This window comes from Protopterus annectens, chromosome 2.part0 (genome assembly GCF_019279795.1).
Source record: "Protopterus annectens isolate FY-2018-M chromosome 2.part0, PAN1.0, whole genome shotgun sequence".
NCBI classification, from domain to species: Eukaryota; Metazoa; Chordata; order Ceratodontiformes; family Protopteridae; genus Protopterus; species Protopterus annectens.
The window spans coordinates 1,009,003,104-1,009,017,397 of NC_056728.1; positions in this window are offsets into that span (position 1 = coordinate 1,009,003,104).

The window sequence follows — 14,294 nt, forward strand, 5'->3', positions numbered from 1 at the left end:
GATGTTATATACAATAGGAGTTAGGTGCATATTGTGAAACTGTGCAACATGAGTTGTCTGAATATGACTGTAATGTCAGCATAGGTCTCCACCAAGTGGGACACTAGTTGCAGGCTCATGGACAATAGTAAACAGAAGCACACACAATCATGGAGAATATCAGAATAATATCACCAGTAATCCCATGCCTATGGCATAACATGTACGACTGTGAGTGATCATAGATGGTTCTGCATGAACACACTTGTACAACTATTATGAAATGTCAGCAATCTATAAAGGTAAACAAGTGCACCATCATGACACTGTAACATCTGCTGGAGGTGTTAGGTGGGACCTTGCTATACCAGTATGTGACATTATGATCAATCCAGAGTTGACAGGTGTGCATGGCATATATATGGCACAATCCACACTATCACAAATGTAACCCATGCCATCAATGTTGTCAAACAACTATGTATATACTGTGTGCATTACCAGAAGAGGAATCACACATGAATCTATTATATCACCTCAATGGGGGTTCTGCACTATCAGACAGCAATGTTTATGCTACAAAAAGAATACCTATGTATGGCCAATAAGATGTGTGCAGCTCATTGTGTCAAAGGGGGTACACTTGATTTATGCATCCCTGGAAGATGGATTGGGACTTACATGAAGAAGAGTGCATTGTACTCAGTTATTGGTGTGATGAAGGCTGTGAACTATGGAAGTATTATGACCTTTGATGTGGATGTCCTGCACATACACAGGAGTTGTGTTAAATACAAGGGAGTAGTCATCACTCGGGGCAAATGCTTGTGGATGTTCCACATATCATCTATGAAAGACAAAACCAAGGACTCAACACTCAAATATTTATTCCACAAAATAATAGTTGAGCAGTAAAACAAAAGCAAAGCTTTTGAGTATGAACTCTATCAATGCTTAATAAAATCCCTTTATGCTATCCACTTTTATAAACACACAGGCAGCTTATCAAAATTAAGTGTAAAATCACATGATTATATTGACACAATGAATTCAAACTCTCAACAAAAACCTTTGTAAGCATAAATATAAAAGAACATTGATAAAGTCACTATTCACAGTCAAACCTAATAATTTTGGATTGCAAGCAATAAGGGAATTTATATATTTACATAGTCATTATTCAGCCACCAAAATAGAGATGTTATGTTCCATGCTGGATATAGTGTTGAATAATAATGTTTTTGTATTCATCAATAAATTCTTCCATCAGAAACTGGAGGTAGCTATGGACACCCCAGTTGCTAATACCTATGCCAATTTAGTATTATCAAGATGGGAAGAAACTTATATATTTAAAAGTGACAATTCTACTTGTTTTATCAATGAGAATCTTATATATATTTAAATGTTTTGTGGATGACATCTTTTTTGTCTGAACAGGTGATGAAACTAGTCTTACTGCATTTGTTGAATTTCTACAGAACACTGCCAAATTTTTAACTTTTGATCTGAATTTTTCCAAGAATAAAATACATTTCTTAGATGTAACTGTTATGCTTAATGATAGGAGATTTAACACAATGATTCATAGGAAAGATGTGTTTTGAGTATTCTGAGTGCTTCATTTTGTATTCTTTGAGTTAGTTAAATGAAATGTCTGAAACTGCGACATACTAAAAAAATATTCAAAATAGTTACAAAAGTGTTTAAAATAATATCCGAATTACATAAAATATATAAAATAAGGAAAATGCCTGCATTTTTTTGCTATATGCTACTTTTTTCACATTAACTAAAGCTATTTGAAATATCCAGTGTACAAAGTGTTCACAAGTTTGTGCAGTATTACAGTACAGTTATTTTGCAAAATACCGCTGTTTCAAAGAACATTTCATAAAGTACACTCTTTTGAAATGTTTATTGTGAATTTGAATGTTGTTGCAAGTACCTGGTGTGTGTGCATGTTTGTACATAATTACAAGGGCCATATTTTGCATTGTGGTTAAGAATATTTTGTTGGCATGGCAGAAGGATTTTGCAGACCTGCTCCACTTGTATTTGATAATAATATTGCAGAAAACTGGAGAGTGAGCAAGAGTATGACATTTTTATACAGGCTGCATTTTCTGACAAAGATGCACATATAAAGGCATTTATTCTGCTTAATTTAACTAGTTCAGAAGCCATATGCAGGGGAAGGGGAAACTGCCATATAGTGGTACCGGCTGAAATGAGAGAAGACCCACAGTGCTTAAAACATACATTTAGAGAAATGTGTAACCCCCCAAACAAATATTACAATGGAAAGGCACTTATTTTACACAAGAGATCAAAAGTCTAGTGAAACTTTTGCAGTATATATAACTGACTTGAGAAATAAATGTGCAGATTTAGTGATTTAAGGGATGAGTTGATAAAAGACAGGCTTGTCTGTGGTATTAAAGATGATGCAGTGATAAAACTGTTGCTTTGAGACAGTGATTTAACTTTGAATAAGGCCATAGAGATTTGTTAAACACATGAGCTCACAGAAAAGCATACAAACATGCTTACAAATGAGAAATGCATGCTTCCAGCACCTTCCAAATCTAATGTTGATAGTATGCAGCACGTGGTTAAAAGATACAGGCCTAAAGGTGTGGTTACTTCAGTGAAACCCAAAATCTTTCTAGCAAATTCCAAGGCATACTCTGTAACGAGGACATGCTCAGTGAAGCACAAGGGTGAGTCAGCAAACTCAAAGCATGTTCCCCCACCTAGCCTCATAGTCAACTGTTGTAATTGTTGTGGAAACAGTGAGTCTAAAAGAGAAAAGTGCTTAGTGTTTGGTCAGCAGTACCACAAGTGTTAAATAGTGGAATCATATTCAGTGTTTTTGTAAATCAAAAGAGGTCCATTATTTTATTAAAAGAGAACATTCCAAGAGACAAGTTGATCAATTAGAAAGCTGTGATCCTACTTTTTATGTTGATGATGTATCTATGCTTGGTAAAACAATGCAGTAGATTTGTAGGCAAAGAATGAAGTATTTTGTACTGTTTGGATTAATGGGAGACCCATAGAGCTCAAAGTTGATACTGGTTCAAAGTGCAATGTTATGTCAGCAGAAACATTTGCTAGAGTTAAAGCTGGTGAGAAGCTTGATTTGGCTAAGGGTGCAAAGCTTGTTGCTTATGGTGGCGAAGAGATTCAAACCAAAGGCTCAGTAGTGCTTTCATGTTATTTGCTGGGAACAGCTATGACATGCAATTTTGCAGAGTCAAAAGGCAAGTACAGTCATTATTAGGCCACAGAGACAGTATGAAAATGGGATTGCTTTCATTTAATAAGGAAGTGCGCCATGTTAGCTTGAAAGACAACTGTTCTAATTTCACCCAGACTATTTTTTTCTATCTATGCTGATCTTTTTGAAGACAAACTAGGCAAACTCCCAGTTGTGTACTGTGTGAAGTTAGACCCTGACATCAGCCCAGTCATCAGACCAGCACGGAAAGTTTGTAGAGCTATCCAGGGTAGAGTCAAAGTCAAGCTAGACAGAATGTTTCAGCAAGGAATGATATGTCCAGTAGAAGAACCAACTGAATGGGTATCCTCCATGGTGGTAGCTCATTAGAAAAGTTCAGATGATATTAGAATATGTATTGATCCATGAGACTTGAACAAAGCACTAAAATGACCTCATCATCCAATGCATAAATTCAAAGACATTGCTACTCTTATGCAAATCCCACTTTTTTTTATCTTAGATGCAAAAAGGTTATTTTTGGCAAATTTTTCTTGACCATAAATCTTCATTGCTAACCACTTTTAGTACTCATTTTGGCAGGCACAGATTTTTGAGAATGCCATTTGGGATAAATTCTGCCAGTGAAGTCTTTCACTGTGCAATGGAACAATTTTTTTTCAGGCTATCCATGTGCTATTGTAGTGGATGATTTCCTTGTAGGAGGCAATGGTGAAGTCGAACATGATAGGGACCTCATGAAAGTTCTAGAATGAGCTTGTGCATTGAATCTTAAGCTGAATCTTCAGAAGTGCAAATTCAAGCTACAAGAAGTCTCTTATGTTGGTCATTTGTTTACCAGTTCAGGCTTACAACCAGTTTCTTCCAAGCAAACAGCAATTCTTGAGATGACAGCTCCAGACAATATTCAAGCCCTACAACTTTTTCTTGACATGGTTAACTATCTTGGCTAGTTCATGACAGATTTCAGCCAACTTTCAGCACCATTTCAAGAGCTGACATGCAAAGATGTAACCTGGTCCTGGTCAGAACAACACTGAAGAGCATTTGATATCCTGAAACAGAGAATACCAGTTCACCTACTTTAAGATACTATGATGTTCACAAATCAGTAACTCTTTCTTGTGATGCTTCTAAGTTTGGTCTTGGTGCAATCTTTCTTCAAGCGAGTTTACTAGTAGCCTGTGCTTCGAGAACTTTAAACCAAACTGAGGTGCAGTATGCTCAGACAGAGAAATAACTCTTGACAATTGTGTTTGCATGTTCAAAGTTCCATGATTGTAGTTATGGCTGACATATTTAAATCGAGACAGACCACCAACCTCTAGTTACTATTTTGAGAAAGACTATGCACACAGCTCCTGCAAGATAGCAATGCATGATTTTGAAAATGCAACATTTAATTTCAATCTTGTCTACACAAAAGGCAAACTTCTTTATCTTACTGATACTTTATCCAGATTACCCAGAAAAAAAAAACACTGAACAGCATGAAAATGAGAAACTTGATTCTGAAGTCATGGAAGTGAGAAATGTTTCTTCCACACATCTTGATGAGCTTAGAACTCATACAGCTTAAAATTCAATTCTCCAGAAGCTCAAACACTTTATCAGTTGAGGATGGCCGTCAAAGCAATCTTGTTTACCACTAGAAGTGTAACCATATTTTCCCTACAAAGATGAGATTTTGTCTGACAACTGTATTATCAATAAAGGTCCAAAAGTGATTGTTACAAAATCCTTGCAACAAGAATATATTAACATCTTGCAAAGTGGCCACACAGGAACTGATTCTACCAAAATAAGGGCGAGAAGACTAGTATTTTGGTCTTCCATGTCAAGTGATACTGAGAGAGCACTTCCATCTTGTTCTGTTTGTAATAGTACTAAACTGCATCAACTAAAAGAACTACTTCAGCTAAACTAGATTCCTGAACTACCTTGATCGACAGTAGCTACAAATATTTTCTAATGGAATGGCCAACATTAGTTGGTGTTAGTAGACTCTTATTCAAATTGGTTTGAGATTCACCTACTTCATAATCTCACATCCAGCACTGTCATTACTAAACTGAAGAGACATTTTTCTGTCCATGGTAATGTACACAAAGTTATTTCTGACAATAGTGCACAGTTTACAAGCCAGCAGTTCAAGAGATTTGCTGAAGAGTGGGACTTTATTCTTGTTAGGAGTAGTCATGAGTATCCATAGTCAAGTGGTTTGCCAGAACCTGCAGTTCAGGGTGCAAAACAGTTGTTGGAGAAGTCAGACTGGGACAATGCTGATGTTTTTCTAAATTTCCTGAATCTGTTAAAAACACAAAAAGAAAAAAAATTAGCAAAGCTAGACTTTCCACTGTGTGATACCTTAAATCTCTTGTATCAGAGGCAACATGGGATATATCCAGTTACCCTTTAAGAATATCAGGTGTTTCAGCTAAATTGCAATTCTGAATGTCCATGAATTTTTCTTTTACTTTTATGTCTATTTATGGACAATTTCAGGCCAATAAAGCCAACCCCCTCTAGCTGTGGACATGCATGTTTCTACCTTCTTATGGCATTATCATCGCAGTATAAGAGGTCATTGTCCCACTGTACTCATCCCTCATTAGACCCATTATAGAATATAGAATACATTTGTATGGTATTTCCTCTTCAAAGACAACTGCAACAACTGAAAGGCCTCAGAAATACCTCACTAAAAGAGGCCAAGCAGAGATGCCCCTCGAAACCGCAAAAAAAAAAAAAAATACTCCTGTCACATATCGTCTTCTCAGAGAGCGCCTCTCTGCTTAATATCTAACCATGTCAAACCCAGAGCTGCTGTGAGCTGTTGGACATGCTAATCACTTATCCAATCCCTGCTCCTGCCCTAAACCTTATCATCACAATAAACAAATAAACAAAAAACAAAAGGTGCTGGGGTTCCTGGAGAGACTCCAGAGACTCTCCAGACTCTGGAATAGATTGCCATATAACATTGCCAGAGGACCTTTTGACGCTCTTTCAAGAGGAATTGGACGAAACTAAGACACCCCAGAAATTCACCCAGGTCCCATGGCCACAGCAGGGAGGAACAGGGGGGGAAGAAAAATGGTATACATTGTGGGAAGAAATAGCTGGGAATTGTTGTATAGGCCTTAGGGCTGATAGCCTAGTACCAACCTAGAATGTTTGACTTTTGGAAACACAGGGTTGTCATACCCAACTGATATTCATAAACATTAGGGTGCCTACAAAATATCCCAACTAACAAACTAAAACAATGAGTAAAAAGGTCACACAGAAAAAACAATTGGTTAAAAAAAGACAAAAAGAAAAATCTAGCAAAGCTAGACTTTCCAGTGTGTGATACCTTAAACCTCTTGTATCAGAGGTAACATGGGATATATGCAAATTGCCCTTTAAGGATATCAGGTGTTTCAGCTAAATGGCAATTCTGAATTTCCATTACTTTTTCTTTTACTTTTAAGTCTATTTATGGGCAGTTTCAGGCCAGTAAAGCCAAACCCCTCTAGCTGTGGGCATGTTTCTGCCTTCTTATGGCATCATCAGCACAGAATAAGAGGAATGTTTGACTTTTGGAAACACAGGGTTGTCATACCCAATGGAGACCCATAAAAATTAGGGTGTCTACAAAATATACCAACTAACAAACTTAAACAATGAGTAAAAAAGTCACACAAAAAAAACAATTGGTTAAAAAACACAAAACCTTCCAATGGTTAGCAAGCTACCTATCCAAACACCAGCAATACATTAAATGGCAAAATAAACTATCCCAGTATCAAACCAACAAAACTGGGGTACCACAATGGTCCATACTTGGACCCTTACTCTTCAATGATTTCACCAAAAACCTTCACACTTCTTCACGCCTTAGCTCCTTTATACAATACACGGATGACACTACCATCATTTCCTTCTCTAGTAACATGCAGCATCTCCAGCAACTCATCCAAACCACCTTCACCTCAATAGAGACATGACTATGAGAAGCCAAGCTACTCTTAAATCTTAAAAAAAAAAACTATTGCTTTTCTTGGCAAAACCAGTCTCATCTGACTTTAAAATAGTCTATCAGGAGAACACAGAAATTGAAACAGTTCCTACAGCTAAGCTACAATGCATTACCATAGACAAAAAAAACTTTCAAACACCATATCTGCAATAGCATTAAAAAACACACATCAAATTAGGAACACTATAGACAGAATGCCTTCTTGGATAACTCTAACAGAAATCCCTCACCAACACTTATTTGCTTCCATCTCTTTTATATGCAGCTCCCTTATACAGCAATTTACAAATTTCTCTTATAAACAAGTTCCAATCCTGCTATGATAAAATTGCCAAATTTATCACAGGCTACTCCTTCCATTCCCATTACTGCCTAACTCTGAAAGAACTAAACTGGCTCAAACTCATACACCACCCAAACCTAGTTTAGCTGTCTGCTGCACATAAAATGATATATACACCTGATAGTTGCCCAGCCTTCATATCTGTCCTAAAACCCTACATCCACAGCAGAGCCCTCCACTCTGAAAACAACCAACTCCTAACCTTCTACATTCCAAACAAAAGAGCTGGACAGTGCCTATACTCTCATGATACTGTCAAGCTCTGGAACTCTCTGCCAACAGACATTACTACCATTGAGTGCTTTAACAACTTCAAAATCCCCCTAAAAAACATTTTCTTTCTAATCAGACCTGACCCTGCTCTTTCCCTAACAGGTGAACTCCATTCACTCTCTAGGGCCTTTCCTTTCTACATCTGGAGATCCCTAGACTATGAATTTCATCCACTAACCATTACCATATCGAACTAAGAAACGTTATGTATTTTGACACCCTTAACTATTCCCATCCTACTCCACAATTCTTCTAAGCATGTGCTTGCTTCTAATATTTTGACCCACTGCCTGACTCTCACTCGTTACGTTAATCCTATCTGATAAAAAAGTTGTAGTCTACCACATTACTTTTATTTAGTACTGCCTATCTAGTACAATTTTTATTATTGTATCTACTTCTCTGTACCTATTTAGTATTCATTACTTATTTAGTATGTGCTTTAATACTTGCTATTGTCTTGTTTATGTATGATGTCTTAACTTTCATGTATCATTTGGAGCTTTTCTCCCTGGGACCACACTGAAAGTAGTTCCTGATCCAGTCAGACTTTCCTGGTAAATAATTATTAAATAAAAAACATCAAATGAAAAAATGTTATTTTATTATTTATTATTAAATATATTTAAACTTCTCATTGTGGCTGGTCCTTTTAGAAAAATAAAGTTTTGAGAGTATTTGCACATATTTATTTGGTGATAACTCAGGTGACTCCTGAAAGCCTGGCTGTTTGGTCAACATTATAATAAAACAAAAGAACTTGTTAAGTAAACCACTTTATAAAACAACACAACAGCAAAGCTTACTATAATAGCACTGAGGAAGGGTTTTACCTGAAAGCTTTGCTGTTGTGTTGTTTTATAAAGTGGTTTTCTCAACAAGTTCTTTTGTTTTATTATGTTTGGTCAACATTACCATTTGTAATAATATTAATTTCACTCAGTATAATTGGGTACCCTTGTATGAGCCTTAAAGTAGTTAGCAGGAGTTCTGGTGGCAGTGATAACTAGCCTATATTCTGGGGGGGGGGGGGCACAGCAGGGGAATCTGTACCAGACTTGTGTGTGTGTGTGTGTGTGTGTGTGTGTGTGTGTGTGTGTGTGTGTGTGTGTGTGTGTGTGTGTGTGTGTGTGTGTGTGTGTGTGTGCATGTGTGTGTGTGTGTGTGCACGCACGTGTGTGTACACATCAGATCTCAAAGAGTGTGTGTGTGTCAACTGTTTGGAGCAGGGACACAAAGCACTGGTTTCACAGATAGGGTGTGGGAGGACTTAGCTTGGAACCCTAGCTAAGGACTCAACTCTAAGTTATGCCAGAGGGGAGTTTTATTGGGGATCTGGAGAGAAAGAGAAGAACCATCCCCCAGATTGAGTGTCTTCCCTGGGTGCTCTTAAGGGAAATTGTGCTTCATGCAGAGAGGTCTGCATCTGGAGATACTGAGTTTATCCATTTGTATTCCAAAGAACATCCCTCTCCAGGGTCAGTGGTGAAGATTCAGGCTCCTTGATTACTGCTCCAGAGTGGGGATGTCACATGTGGTTCTATTTTTTGACCAGATTAAAGGTGCTAAAATGGGGTAGATAGGAATGTGGTGAAATGGGGGGGGGGCAAGCAGAGGGAAGAACAAATGGAGCACAATATAGGAAATGTGCAGGAGGGAGGTAGGAAAGAACCAAAGCTATCCAATTTTTCAACAGTGTAAAATGAAAATATGTGCAGAATGTTAGCTGAATTTGGACTGCTATCTCAATAAAGAGGGGTGAGAACAATGTAATTATGTTGTATAGTCAATTGGACCAAATCAAGTGTGTGAAGAAATATGTGTGCAAAGTAAAGAGCTATGTATGGGATGATATTTTTTTGTGGGCCAGGTGCCCAGTTATTTTTAACTTCAGTAAAAGAGGAATGTTGGGTAAGGAACGTATGTATTTCTGGGTCAGGAAAGTAGGATAGATGAGGCAGCAGATGCAAACAAACAGGACAAAAAAGACAAGATACAGGGATGGTGAGGGACACAAAAGGTTGGAGGGCACTGTGATTGGGATTAGGGAGGGAACAACAGAGGTCAATACCCAGGACTAGCATCACTGTCCTCTTATTACACTGGCTGTTGGAGTGTTTGACATCTCCTCCTATGGATCATAAGGGAGAGCAGCCTCTACATCCAGCATAGGCATGCACTAATGGTGGTGTACTTGAACCTACTCACCAACCCTGACATTTCCTTGTGGGTGATAAAATTCCCACCTCTGCCAGTACTCCCAGAGAGTACCACAGCACCAGCTGCTGGGGTAGTGCTACCTGAGGGCACAGGTAATGCAGGGGCAGCAGAGGTAGTACTGACAGGTTGGGTCCCAGAAGTGCTGGGTGTCAGTGCTAGAGCTTGTGGAACAGGGGCATGCTGATCCACTGGGGTTGGCTTACCCCCTTGTGCATTTTGTAATTTGTCAGAGATTGATGACATGGAAATGTTATGATGACACACAGAAAAAAAAGAGATAAGGGTTGGTGTGAGAGAGAAAAAGAGAAAATTAGGATCATCGTATGTGAAATAACAGTATTTTATCTGGACTTTTACAGTTAAGTATACTTCTTAACAACTACAAACTATAAGGATTTTTCAAAGTAATCCTTGCAATATGCAGATATTGCACATATGCTTGGCCCATTTATACATATTAAGTTAACAGCTGGGCATTTATGCTACTTGCGCACAAATTAATGTAATATTTTTAAAGGAGTGTAGTATTTTATACTTGTGGTATTTGAACCCACAATGTCTGACTGCAGTCTTACACTTGTCTCCTACATTTTGTTTGTGCTACAGACTGAAGTATGTGTGCTTTCTTTTGCAGTTAGGATACGCATGCTTACTTTGCCACAACTGTATAGAAAAGAAATGTTTAATTTAAAAGCTACCAATAATACTTCTCTTGTGCTGCATATATACCCCTTCCTTCCCTCAGTCTCTCAAGACACTCAGCATGGAATTCTCTATCTGCAGTTATCTCTGAATTGGCTGTGGAATAAGCAGAAGAAAACAAGAGACGAGCATCATGCATACCAGCCTAGCCTATACGTAGCTTTCTATCTACTATAAATTCTCTTTATTAGTACACTTACACAACCGTGGGATGTTGCTAGGTCTGAACTCATACATCTACTGGTTGAGTATATCCCTTTTGCACCCTTTTAGATCATTAAAGTGATAGAATTCCAGCTGCACTGAAGACAACCTTGGCCAGGCTATTCCAAGCCTCAGACTTATACTGGGAGCCGGTGTAGTTCCCCTGCAAATGTCTTCAGCTGTGGCACTCTACAAGGAGTCCGATAAAGATTCTGGACTCCTCAACACCCCCACCTCTACACCCTAAATTGGGCATCTACCTTCTACCACCAGACATGTCCAAGCAAAGAGAACAGCAATAGTTAATAATGATTTCCCACCAATACCAGTTATTGCATTTACTGGTAGTGCACAAACCCAAACAATGATATCAACTATGTTTGCATGAAATTAAGAGGAGAGCAATAGAGCAAAACAGAGAGGAATGCAGTTTTTTAAATGGGAAGGTTAATGTGACATTTGGCAATAATTTGAGGGTTGTTTGCTGCTAGAACTGTTAGGTGATTTCAAGTTTGCAGACATGTACTGGGGGCATACATTTCATGACTTGACACATTTTGGTTTGGCTTTTTACAGTGATAAAACTGATTTTTACAAAGTGGGATTCAAAACTATGCATAAGAGACAAAACATTTTCTTCCACAGCAGTGATTTTTGCCACAGAAGAAGTGAGTCTTGATGTACTCATGAATTATATTGTGCATGTGTGTGTGTGTGTGTGTGTGTGTGTGTGTGTGTGTGTGTGTGTGTGTGTGTGTGTGTGTGTGCGTGACTCATACCTCTCAAATTCTTGCAACCTTCTCCTTCCACATACTATTACTTACATCTTCTTAATTTCTTCAATGTGAATACTTTTGTACTACTGAATTGTTCATAATTAGATGCATTCTCACTTATATATTATGTATTGAAACTGTATGTGCATTATACTACTTATACCTGATTATACTCCACTATGTTATAGTCTTCTGACCTCTTTGATTATTTCTCACTAATGTACCTGTCTTTGTGCATTGTTTACCTTAATTTTATACATGGTTTTGTTACTGTTATTGTTTTCATTCGGAGCTTATCTCTCCGGGCCTCTACTGAAAATGGACGTATATCCAGTTAGACTAGCCTGGTCAACAAATGTAAAATAAACTAATAAATAATACATGTGACAGAGTGAGGGGTTGACCATGTATGTGTGTAACATGACAAGGTCCTGGTTTATACATTCATGTTTGTATGAGTCTTATTGAAGTCTGAAGCCATCCAAGGCCAGCTTGCATAATTATAATTACAGAAACATAGTAGTCTGTATAACCTCAGGAATACATATAATTCATATGAGCTCCGTTGCTATACATACTTGTTGTTATTTATAATTATGTTTAACTTTTTATGTGACATGTAATATAAAGTAAAGTAACAGTAAAAATATTTTAAAATTGCTGCATTTGAACCCAGGGCCATCTGTATTGCAGCCCTACACTTACACCTGCTGCCACAGTAATAATTAAATAACAGGTGGATATTTCCAAATTCATTTTAACTTCTGTGTGTTAACTGCTGTGCAACACTGCTTAGCATGTTTACACAGTGCCCAACAGAATTGATAGAATGCATCCAATTTGCAATTGTCTACTGTCTGCTCCCTCTCTGCAGGTGTTCTGGATCTGCAGATGTTGTGAAAGGTTGATAAGCATTGAGAAATACTGCTTATTGGTGTTGCACGATAGAAAGCAAAAATGCAAAAATATATCCATTTTGAGATTAAGAATGTCTGCATCCTATATACAGGTGTTCTGTCTGCTTCGTGTATGGGCCATTACTCCAAATTTGTATGATGGTAAGTGTCATGCAAATAAGACAAGCTAAACTTGTTTTAGCCTTGTGAGTAGTGTTTTTTACGTTTCATCCTTCAAAGACAAAGATGGGACTTGAACCCGGGCTACAAATAGTGTATACTGTGTGGATCAATGTGTTTAGCAGATGTGTTACACACACAAGTAGTTCACAGGTGTAGTTGATACATTGCTTATCAAAGAAGTACTTTACATGACATTTATTGTGTTATCCATTTCTCATGTTTGCACTAAGCCAGGGGTCTGCAACCTTCACTATCAAAAGAGCCATTTTGGCCCCTCTCCCACCAAATAAAATATATCTGGAGCCACAAAACCTATTAGATTCCTAAAATGAAGATAAAACAACATATAAAGTTTTATATATAGGTATTATACTATATATAAAAAAAATATGTTTATAAGAGCAATATTTAAAATCCATCCCTGTTTTTGTTCCTTTGTTGGGATTTATATTGAGATTGCTCAGTCACTGTGTGTGTGTGTGTGTGTGTGTGTGTGTGTGTGTGTGTGTGTGTGTGTGTGTGTGTGTGTGTGTGTGTGTGCAACTCATACCTCTCAACCTCTTGCAAGAAATCTGGACAAAGCCATAAATAGTGGGAGGACAAAGGCCCAAAAATAGGGACACTTTTTAAATATTGCTTTTACAAACTTAGAAAGTTAATAAAATAACAGGTTTTGCATTAGCATGAATTTTATGAAGTTTGAAACTCAAATGTCTGATTATATTTTCTGACTTCAGCCCTCAATGATTTGCCAGAAAAAACACAATTTTTTGAAAAACAGACCAAAATATGAGGCAAAAATCAGGACATTCTGTAAAAATCTGTACAGTTGCTAGCTAATTTGTGTGTGTGTGTGTGTGTGTGTGTGTGTGTGTGTGTGTGTGTGTGTGGAAAGTTAATGTTAAAAGAAACTGTTATTCAAGCAAGTTTCTAAGTTTATAACAGCAATATTTAAAATCCATCACTATTTTTCTTACTTTGTTCCCCCTTTATTTGTGGCTCTGTCCAGATTTCTTGTGGTAAGAGTTTCAGAGGTATGGTGGAGCGGTATAGAAACCTTTCAGGAGATGCTGCTGCTACCAGGGGAATCACTTGATCACTCTCAGTGTATGTGGAATGCATGGTAACAGAAACCATGTTATTCTATCAAGTTTCTAAGTTTATAAGTGCAATATTTAAAATCCATCACTCGATCATTCTCAGTGTGTGTGCATGCATGAGTATGTGTGTGCGTGAGCATGTGTGTGTGTGTGTGTGTGTGTGTGTGTGTGTGTGTGTGTGTGTGTGTGTGTGTGTGTGTGTGTGTTGTGTGGGAAAGTGGCCATTATTTTCGAAGCTGCAGGGAGCCACTGCAGAAGGGTGGAAGAGCTGCATGCAGCTCCAGAGCCACAGGTTGCAGACCCCTGCACTAAGCCATGCACAGCACAAATACTAACATTAAAAAAAAGAA